General features: G+C 41.8%; 1 pseudogene; it reads right to left on the minus strand.

Annotated features, from left to right (window-relative positions):
• LOC124017603 overlaps positions 1-12,023 on the minus strand; it is a 39,386-nt pseudogene that overhangs the window by 17,773 nt on the left and 9,590 nt on the right.

The raw sequence follows: 12,023 nt of genomic DNA on the forward strand, positions 1-12,023 counted from the left end.
AGTTCTGCTAGGGTGAGTAAAATGGTCAGAGTGGTCTCATAGCCAACGTTGTAAGGTCAGAACGCTCTAATCAACCCTACTCCTCGTCCAGTGTGTGCTCCGAGAGCGAAACACTCTGAATTTACAAACGGACAATCTGACAATGATTTAACTTTACGAGCTCACTCTGGCACTCCACATCGAATTTAAGAACACACCCGAAGTCGTAAAATGTCTAACTAGTAATTTATGCTAACTAGCTAGCAAGAGGTTGCACAGCAACAGCATAAACTTCCGGTAGACGGGCAAAGAGTTAGTACGCTCAACTGAAAGCATTCTGTTCATTTACAGTATACTAAAATGAACTTATGTAGTATATACTCATTAAGTATGAAGTATACAGTATGTTAGTATGGGTATTCGAACACGGCTCTAGTCAATACCAGAGGTAGCCAACATCGCTCCACTGATCCCTGATCTACCTGGTGAGCAAACTTCTATTCCAACCCAGCAATAGCACACTTGATTATCAACTAATTAGGTAGGATAAATAAAATCAGTTGTGTTAGTGCTGGGCTAGAACTGAAGCCTGCACACCCAGCAGGGTTGGCCTACTCCAGTTGTAATAGGCTTTTATACATTGTCTGTTAATTGTATTTTTGTTTAAAACATTTGCTAAAGATGTACCCTTATTCTATTGGGACATTCATTGGGACCTTTCTCTTCATCTGCAGACAGGGTTTCACAGCTCTCTGTATCTGAGGACAGAAAACATCACAAAGAAACGGGGTTCATTATACTCAAATCAGAGAGCACGGAATATTACGTTGCTATATGTCTTTTTTGTTGTTGCTAAGGACTGGAACTGAAGAATCTTTTCGAAATGTCCTCCCACAAAGGTACATGCCCTATCCAGAGTAACCTACTCCCCTTCTCTGACAAGCAACTGCAACCCCTTTATTGGTATATTAACTAATTTACCGCCTAGTGATGACACAGGCAGGCAAAAACTCCATCTGACCAAAGCAGACTGAAATTTCAGATGGTCTTTTCAAACAGCTCTTACACTAAAAGGGCATTAAAAAAAAATTTTAAAGTCAGTATTAGTCGAACCTCAGCGTGTAAATTTGTGACTTGTTTCGGGAAACTAGGCGTACTTCACAGGAGACATTTTTTGATAACTGCTTTTTTTGTCAGAAATGCCTTCTGGAACATGTGAACATTCATGTGCCTTACAAATGTGTATGCCATCAGTAAACACATAAGTGTTAAATTACGAGGGTAGTTGGTTTAGCCATGGAAAAAGTCAGGAACCTTCCCACTAGCCATGATTGGCTGAGATTATGGATGGGCTGGACATTCTGAGAGATGAGATCAGATTGGTCTGCCATGTAGCATCTGTCTATAACATGAGCTGCACAGTATGTGTAGGTAATCCTTCCTTACAAGGATTTTTTTGAAAGATCGCTAACCCAGCTAGCATAGACACTGACAGTTGTGAATCTGATGCAGCCAAAGAGCTAATGCCCCCTTACTCGGGAAAGCACCAAACAGACAGGGACGTTGGACCCTCGACGAGGTACAAATATGATGAACTACATTGATTTGGGGTTCACTTATATTGAGAGTAGTGCCTTTCCTCAGCCACAGTGTTATGTGCAAAGGTCTCACAGCTCAATGAAACCTTCACTCGTGCGAAGACATTTAGAAACGAAACATGCCACGGAAGTTTTTTGATCGAGAATTAAGACTTTCGAGTAGTAAGACATGAATATTGGCAACATACCATTAATAAGAAGGGGCTAGAATAGTTTTATATGGGAGCTACCGAGTGGCTAGAACAGGCAAGCCCCATTCTATTGTGGAGGACTTAATTCTTCCTGCTCCCGTGGATATGGCTGGGACAATGTTGGGGGAAAAGGCCCAAAAATTGCCTTCATCAAATAACACTGGTTCATGGTGCATTAGTGACATGGCAGGAGATGTTTGGAAACAGGTACTGCTTTGCATACAAGCCTGTGAATTTTATGCGTTATACAACTGGATGAGTCAACAGATGTGGCGGGCCTGGCACAGCCCAGATACATGTCTGTTATGTTTATGGGGGGGGGGGTCAATTAAGGAAGACATCCTCTTCTGGAAACCAGGACAACAAGAGAGGATATTTTTAAAGTGCTGGACAGCTTTGTGACGTCAAATGGACGTTGGTGGTCAAGATGTGTTGGTATCTGTACTGATGGCGCAAAAACCATGACAGGGAGTCTTAGTGAAAATGGTTAACTTCGTTAAAGCAAGGCCCCTGGACTCTTGTGTATTTTCTGCATTATGCAATGATAATGGGCAGTGACCATGTAACACTTTAACAACATACAGACATGCGCTGGTTATCAAGGGGCAAAGTATTGACACATTTCTTTAAATTGAGGGACAAGCTTAAACGTTTCTTTACTGACCATTTTCACTTGTCTGACTGCTTGTATGATGATGAATTTCTCACACGACGGGCCTATCTGGATGATGTTTTATCTTGCCTGAATGATTTGAATCTATTACAGGGACTCTCCTCAACTATATTCAATGTGCGGGATAAAATTGAGGCTATGGTTAAGAAGTTGGAGCTCTTCTCTGTCTTCATTAACAAGGACAACACACGACACTCATTGTATGATTTTTTTTTGGTGTGCAAATTAACTCAAGCTTATGGACAATGTCAAATGTGATTTAGCAAAGCGCCTGAGTTAGCGCAATTACGCAGGTACTTTCCCGAAATGGACGACACAAACAACGGGATTCGTTATCCCTTTCATGCCCTGTGGTGCGCGGATATGTATTCACCCCCTAAATAAGATCTGGTACAGGAATTGGAACTGAAGCGCCCATACACTAAGCAGTACACTTAAGCTTTTCATATTTCATTCTATTACCTATACTACCTATTTCCATGACAATTTATTATGTTTTGTAGATATTTTGATTAGCGTCTTCAAATGTTGATTGTATAAAGGAATTGTGTGGTCTTCTTATTTTGGTAAAAGTGACCTCAGAATAATTTATACCTTCAGATGAATCCATATTATTCCTAGTATTTTCATGATCGTCTTATAAATGTATTGTTAAAATAAGTCAGGTCGCCTTAAAATACCATTTCTGTTCCATAAGACTGGTGCCCCAATTCACAGTAATAATTGTACACACTCCCTTACATGCTTCTCCTTCTAAACATGCTTGTTAATTAAATAGAGGATGGGTCATTACCTGGTTTATGACTGCAGTAATGGGGTAAAGACATCAGTGCTAACATGTGGTTATGACTTCGGTGGTTAGAACATACCATAGTATCTGTTTGGACACATCACCTAGTAGTCAAGCATTGTGTGTCTGCTACGTAGGTAACTCTGCACTCTTCTTGGAAAAGAATGGGCATCTCTCCACTTCTCACAGGAAACAAAGAAGATGTACCAATGTATACATTAAGACCCTCACAAACTTTCACAGATGCACAATTGAGAGCATCCTGTCGGGCTGCATCACCACCGCCTGGTACGGCAACTGCACCGCCCGCTTCCGCAGGGCTCTCCAGAGGTTGGTGCGGTCTGCCCAACACTTCACCGGGGGTACACTGCCTGCCCTCCAGGACACCTTCAGCACCAGATGTCACAGGAAGGCCAAAAAGATCAAGGACATCAACCACCCGAGCCACAGCCTGTTCACCCCGTAATCATCCAGTTGGCGAGGTTAGAACTGGTGCATCAAAGCTGGGACCGAGAGACTGAAAAACAGCTTCTATCTCAAGGCCATCAGACTGTTAAATAGACATCACTAGCTGGCTACCACCCAGTAACTCAACCCTGTACCTTAGAGGCTGCTGCCCTATATACACAGACATGGAACACAAGTCACTTTAATAATGTTTACATACTGCTTTACTCATTTCATACGTATATACTGTATTTTAGTCAATGCCACTCTGACATTGCTCATCCTAATATTTATATATTTCTTAATTACAATCTTTTACTTTTAGATGTGTGTATTGTTAGATACTACTGCACTGTTGGAGCTAGGAACACAAGCATTTCGTTACACCCGCAATAACATCTAAATGTGTATGTGACCAATAACATTTGATTTGATGCCCTACATCAGGGATCATCAACTAGATTCAACCGCAGGTCAATGTCTTCTTGAGCGGATGGTCGGGGAGCAGAATATAATCACCAATAATTTGTAGACGGCAAATTGATCAAGAAGACTAAACAGATATACACTGAGTACACAAAACATTAAGAATACCTACTCTTTCCATGACATAGACTGACCATGTGAAACCAGGTGAAAGCTATGATCCCATATTGATGTCACTTGTTAAATCCACTTCAATCTGTGTAGATGAAGGGGAGGAGACAGGTTAAAGAAGGATGTTTAAGCCTTGAGACAATTCAGACATGGATTGTGTATGTGTGCCATTCAGAGGGTGAATGGACAAGACAAAAGATTTAAGTGCCTTTGAACGGGGTATAGTAGTAAGGCTGCTGGGTTTTTCATCCTCAACAGTTACCCATATGTATCAAGATTGGTTCACCACCCAAAGGACATCCAGCCAACTTGACAACTGTGGGAAGCATTGGGGTCAACATGGGCCAGCATCCCTGTAGAACGCTTTCGACACCTTGTAGTGTAAATGCCCGACAATTTTAAGGTTTTCTGAGAACAAAAGGGGGTGGTGTAACTCAATATTCGGAAAATGTTCTTAATGTTTGGTATACTCCGTGTATTTTGGGCTAAAACAATCATTTCAAACCTACCATTTGTACATGATAACATCTGTCTATTATGCGTGGGAATACTTGGGAACAGATTTACAAAAGTAAAAATCACTTGGAGGTGATTTCCTGGTTGTCATCATCTTTTATGTCCCACAAGGAAAAAAAGACTAAAAAATAAAACATGTTTTTTGTTTTTGCTCAGAAAACGTTGAGTGCCAAATAAAACCAATCGCTGCCAGTTGGGGAACCCTGGCCTATATTAAGACCTAGAAGCTATGGGTCCATTACAACAAAAAAGCTGAACTTCGCACATACCACTGTGTTAACCAATGATATGTATAAACCCTGGAACGCTGATACTATCTATTGTCCAATGAGAGGCTTTGAAGACACCAGTGGGCCATATTGGCACTCCCCAGAAGAAGCAGTCATCCATGTATCTCACATATCATTTCAAAGTATGAATATAAATAGCACACATAGAACAGATATACCGCTTCTCAGACTTTCTTTAACTCACATTTCTACGTGACTTTGCCCAGGTTGCCCCAAAAGCTACCTACTGCGACTTTAATCGATGGTTGTAATAGGCCCCCATATGTTTCCATATTGGCCACATATGTTTCCAAAGGCTGCGTTTACACAGGCAGACCAATTCTGATCTTTTTTCACTAATTGGTCTTCTGTTCCAATTAGATCAGCCCTGAAAAAGATCATGTGATTGGTCAAAAGACCAATTGGTGGAAAAAAATATTTGTATTGGGCTGCCAGTGTAAACGCAGCCAAGCTGATCATATAACTGATGTTTTTCTACTGACCAATGAGAATGTAAATGTTATGTAAGTATAAAAGGCTGGTTGAGACTCATGTATGTTGACATTGTATGCTACGTGTATGCCGTTAATTAAAGCCTTGAATTGGATTCAAGCGTGTTGTTTGTTCTCAATATCTACATTACCATGACAACTCAGAATCCTGCACACTGAATCTATTGATTACAATGTGTGCAATGTTTATTCTAATACAGTTCAGAAGAATGAGGGACTCAAAATCCACATTTGATTCAAGTCAAAATTACAGGGATGGTCACATGGTTGATATCGTAAAATATGGGACGGTGGGAATGAAGGTGTGTGTGTGTGCGTACGGGTGTATGTGGGTCTCACCTCCTCTCCAGCATCTGCTGCAGCATATCCTGGCCTTCCTACGCGGCAGGCACCACGGCCACCGCTTGGTCGTCACACACTTTGCGCAGCTCGCTGGACGGATACGGCTTCATGGACTGGCAGCGCCGCCACTGTTCCCCTGCCCGCGTCAGCACGCTCGCTTTCTGAGAGGGGGGGCAGGGTTACACACGTGTGCATAGAAAATAATAAAACATTATTTGGTGGATGCTTATATTTGTCCTTTTTCACACATGTACAAGTGTGTATTATACACATTTGTGACATGGAAATGTGTTCTATGCATATCCCAACTCTCCCCGAGACATCCTTGGGCAGTGGGGTCATGGCCAGGGTCAGCCATTATCAACAGCGACCCTGGAGCAATTAGGGTTAAGTGCCTTGCTCGTGGACACGTCAACATATTTCACCTTGTCGGCTCGGGGATTTAAACTAGTGACCTTTCGGTTACTGGACCAATGCTCTAACCACTAAGCTCCCGTGTATATATACACACACATTCCTGTTCATTTAGTGTAAAGGTTCTTACAGCAAGAGACCATGAACAACTCACTGTCTGTGCATCCCTGTTTCCTACATTCCCTTGATTATAACCACTGCCCTGACATAGAAATAGAATGTTTGTTGTTGCCTATCCAATCGTGTCAAATCAGTAAATCCCATGTGATTTACACAACCCTTTAAAATCAACAACACGTCACACCGTGCTTTACAGTAACAACACTACAAGAAGGAAAGGAACGATAACCTACAAATAGGGCCAAATTAACAGGCTTATACTCTGCCTTCAGAAAGTATTCATACCCCTTGACTTATTCCACATTTTCTTGTGTTAGTCTGAATTCACAATTTATCAAATATATTTTTCTCACCCATCTACACACAATACCCCATGACAGAGTGAAAATGTTTTTAGAAATGTTTGCAAATGTATTGAAAATAAAATACAGAAATAGGGAGTTTTTCCTAGCCACCGTGCTTCTACACCTGCATTGCTTGCTGTTTGGGGGTTTTTGGCTGAGTTTCTGTACAGCACTGAGATATCAGCTGATGTACGAAGGGCTATATAAATAGATTTGATTTGAAATATCTTATTTTCTGCAGCAGGGACTGGGAGACAGGTAAGGATAGAAGGAACAATGAATGAAGGCAAATACAGGCATACGAGAACCTGTTTCAGAGTGCAAACAATCTTAGACTGGGGCGAAGATTGACAGTCCAACAGGACAATGACTCCAAACATACAGCAAAAGCAACGCTGGAATGTGAAAGTCCTTGAGTGGCCCAGCCAAAGTCCAGACTTGAATCCCATCAAGAATCTGTGGAAAGACTTGAAGATGGCTGTTCTCCGCCCTTCCCCATCTGACTTAACAGCTTGAGAAAATCCCCAATTCCAGATGTGCAAAGCTGATACAGACATACCAAAGATGACTCAAAGCTGTAATCGCCGCCAAAGGTGCTTCTACAAAGTATTGACTCAGGGGTGTGAATACTTATGTAAATTACATGTCTGTATTTAATTTTCAATATATTTGCAAACATAAAAATAAATAAAAACATGTCACTTTGTCAAAATGGGGTATTGTGTATGTAGATGGGTGAGAGAGAAAACATCTAATCCATGGTGAATTCAGGCTGTAATACAAAAAATGTGGAATAAATCAAGAGGTATGAATATTTAAGGTACTGTAGATGGCACCAGCCCATGCATTATACAGTATAACAGAGCTCTTACTCCCCCTGGTGGCAGCTTGTGGTATGGCTGGGGCACCTTCAGCAGGGGGGGTTCATTAGTTGCAGACAGTAGCAAAAACGTTTGGTCTGTTGCAAAAACGGGAACAATGGAAAACGTTTTGCAACGAAAACTAGTTTATTTTGGACAAATTCAGGTAGTTCCCCCCCCACCATTTGCTTCCGTTTGGTTCTTTAAACGGTTTCCATTGCAATGAGTTTTTTGCAAAAGGCCAAACATTTTGCTACGGTCTGCGACTATGATTACAGCCCAGGACAAAACTTTGTGAAAGGTTCAGATAGAAACAAGTGGAACAAACATACCTCTAACATCTAGAATAAGAAATCATGTCGGCTCTATTCATGACATTTCTATCTGCACGTGGCCCTGGCTCCTACCTTGAAGCGAATGTTGTTGCTGATAAGGATGTTGCCCTTCATGAACTTGTACTCATTGTCCCTGTTCTCGGTAACCACGGGGAAGGCGTGGTAGACGGTGGTGCGCAGGATGCTCACCAGGGACTGGATGCGCGTGCAGGGGTACACGTATGTCGGGTTGGGTTCCATGATGCCACTGGCTGTCCGTTTGGGAGACAAACGAGAGACACATACGTGCCCGTGTTAGGGTCCAAATTCATTCATTGAAAAAAAGGTCATCTATTTTCAAGGTCTTCAAGAAACTGAAAAGCAGAAGCTATTTATATCAAGTGTTTATTTAGAAAACATTTTTTTATCCCTTCCTGAATTGAGTGATTTGAATTGAACACAGCAGCAGATTACACAGTAGGCTAAAGTTGTAAAAGGGCCACGCAGCATACTGTGTGTATACTGAAGAAAAACGTGTTCGCTTGAAGTTCATTTGGATACAAGTGTCTTGTTTAATGACTACTGATCTTTACTATCATAAATGTAGTATGTGTTTCTTACTTGTCCATCTCCATTTCCCACTCCAGCATTGGCACTCTTCTCAGATGAATGTGGACGTCATAGATGGCCTTATTGCAGAAATCCCCTGTCCACTTGGCCACCTGAGCACACACGCCATCCTGTAAGCACCAACACTGACACAAGTGCACTAAATTGTGAATGTAAGTTCAAATCAATGAAGTGTACTTTACCATGAGGGTTGTCATAATGGGCAAGCTGTAGGTGATCTCATTGGTTGATTCGATGAGAATGACAGTCAAGTTGATGGACATCCAGACCACGCCTCCCAGGAAGGCAGCTGCTCCAAGTAGAGCAAAGGTCCCGGAGTAGATGTCTATCCCCAGGTTGCTGTGGCAACAGGACAGCCAAAGAAGCCAATCAGGAAGAGCAGTGTCAGGAAGTGAGCATAGAAGCATGCAGAAGACTCTCAGGCTTACTTCTAGCAATGTCGACTCAAATTGCATTATCTTCTTGTTCCCAGAAAACACAAAACTAATCCATGAACCAATAACTATAAAGATAACTTTTTTGGAATAAGCAGCCAGTTAAGATAACTCTCCCACAGACATCCTAGTGTGACGCATAGCAGTCATTACCCTCAGTTGAGCATAACTGAAAATAGCCAAGTCTGACAAAGCCGAGGAAGAAGTAGAAGTGGGCTGAAGAGAGAGAAACTCATAGAGCGGGAGAGAGAGGCGCTGATAGAACATGTCCGGTCAGCAGATTCCCTCTCAGAGGATGTCATCTCTAAAAAGTTGCATTTGTAAGCATTTTTCACTTTCCAAGAGATAGAAACTCCATGAGAAGAGCCAAAACTATACTTTATAAATACTGGCGCTGGGAAAGTAGGTGAGAGAAACCAACAGATTTCAAATCATATAAACCAGAGCAGTATATAGCTACATGTCTATACTTGTATATGACTCTGATATACACCATCACCATTCATGGACCTTTTGCTATGAGACGGTTGGCCTTCCGTATTTGAATACAGATTATCTGAACGCTAGGTTTACATTTCGAGAACATTTGATTGTGAGAACGTTGGCCTAGCAACTCTAGAACATTATCAAAACGTTGTCCTTACATATTGAGGAGGTTGGCCACCAGGTGTCCGAAAGCGCCACCACAGAGCAGTGAGGGCACAAAGAGGCCACTGGGCACCGACACGCCATACGTCCAGCACGCTAATAGGAAGCACAGCACAAAGAAAGTCTGCGTCACGGGGCTGAAAGTACCTACAGAGGCAGACCGGAAACACAGTAAATTACACGGCACATGACAAGGAGGGTCAATACAGCAGGGGCTGCACAACTCCAGCCGAGTCCTCAGGGGCCTCAGCCCTGCTGATGTTCTACCTCGTAAAACAACCACAGCAGTAACAGGAAGTGCCAGGGAGAAGAAGAAAAAAGCTAGCAGAACTGCAGAGTTGTTCGCTCCTGAGGATAAATATGTAGCAGGCCACAGAGGTGTTCATTATGTTCAGTATAATGATTGACTAGAGTCTAGCCATCACATTGAAACAAGCACATTTATATCTTTCAGTTTGTATATGTATAGGGAGTGAGACCAGGGGCCGGGGTGCGAATTACCCGGGAGCTCCCCTGAATGAGACATTAGCTCCCCTTAATGCAACAAAAGTCTAACTTTGGGGTGGTCTCTAAATAACGCTAATTGAACCATTCTCCTATGTGTTTACGATCCAGGGATAAATAATGTTTTACAGTGGTAAATATGAAAATAAAAGCTTTCAAATGAAACGAACACCCCCACTTCTCTGTCATGGTTTAAATGAGTTATTTCTACGTGGCTGCACAAACTGTCTCCCTGTCCATGACTGGTACTGTATAATTCTATAGCTGGCTCGACAGTGGCGCTGTCCACTCAGTATTGCTGAATTTCAGCCTCAGCTGAGCTCCTTTAAAAAAACGCATAAGATTTTCCTTTGCACTTCCTCATTTGCGCCATTTGTTTGCCATGTGTCCTTGATAAAATAGCCTTTATTCCAATGCATTAGATTTATCCGTTGACTTATAATTGTTTGCTTTTGTCAGTCGGCTGTTTAGAGCGCTCATTGCTTTGTGTTTCTGGTATTCGTGTTCTCCGTGCCGTCCGTGGCAAGAAGAAGTAAATCATCTAATATTTTCTTTCCTGGCTCAGCTGATCATGGTCTACAATAACACTAGACAACTAGCCTTCAGCTCGACACCAATGCGCATCCAATCCATTCAACAAGTATATGTTAATGACAGTAGTTGACTTTCGGGTTAGAAGCATTCGATTTTGCAATGGCATAGTCCTACATTATTTTGTATATGTGTACCCTTGACAACAGTTTTCATTGCGAAGCACAATTAACTATTGTGTAGGCATAGTTACACTTACAGTGCACTTTCCGAGACCTCCAAGATCCAGGATTCACACAGGGCTTAAGTTCAATGTTCTAATTCAATTGTTAAATGCTTAATAATGACAAATAACACGGTCATAAATGTCATCACTGTAAGGAAAGGTAGAGTTTTATGTCACATATGTGAAGATTCCAAGCATTCAACTCATGAACTAGGGTGTACACATGTTTTGATTCATCTCATGTAGGTCTATTAAATTGAATGTAGGTTACCTGTTCTGCGTGTGCTCATGTGTGTAAAATTGCCTAATCGGCTAAGAGGGTAGGCTACTGGCACTGGTGGTGGGAAAACGCAGGTTGACCACCTTTTTCTGAAAAATGCATTGAAAGTATAGGGAGAGTTACTTTTTTCTCCACGACCAGCAATCAGAGTTTACCCACCTAGTGTTTTTTACTACTACATCACTGACTACTGGTAGGCCTATTTGAGGTTCATGGTAATTCACATTGTAGCCTAGTCTAGTAAATTGACCATGAGTGTGTTAGGGTGGCCATCCCTGTTTCAGCCCCATTTCAGGTGTCCTGACTTTTCAGGGTACAGAAAAGGTCAATTTGTCAACAAGACGCATCAATTAATGGAGGCCTAATCAATGGAGGCATTAGGCCCACTTAAAAAAAATATATATATAAACAGATATCTATTTCCATTCATCAGAGTGTACATGCAGTGACAGTTTGGACACAGGAATTATTTTGGAGTGGACGAACATGCACAGGTAGCCTACTTTTTGAAAACATCATGACTGGTTGTGTTAATGCCACATTAAAAGGTTAGATTACATCTTTATTATTAGGCCCATAAACAATGTAATGCACGCACACGCACCCAATAGAGAAAGCCTTGTTCAGAGAAAACAAAGATTAAGCCTGGTCCTGGTACTAAGAAGTACTTTTACATGGAGATTCTTCATTGAGCATGCTGTTTAGTACAGGAGTGGGATAAGTTTTGCCCTTCAGATCAAATGGGAGCCTGTCCATAATCTCATTTGTTATGGCCTAAAATATTGGTCCCCAATTACATTCAGC

This window comes from Oncorhynchus gorbuscha, linkage group LG03 (genome assembly GCF_021184085.1).
Source record: "Oncorhynchus gorbuscha isolate QuinsamMale2020 ecotype Even-year linkage group LG03, OgorEven_v1.0, whole genome shotgun sequence".
NCBI lineage: Eukaryota > Metazoa > Chordata > Actinopteri > Salmoniformes > Salmonidae > Oncorhynchus > Oncorhynchus gorbuscha.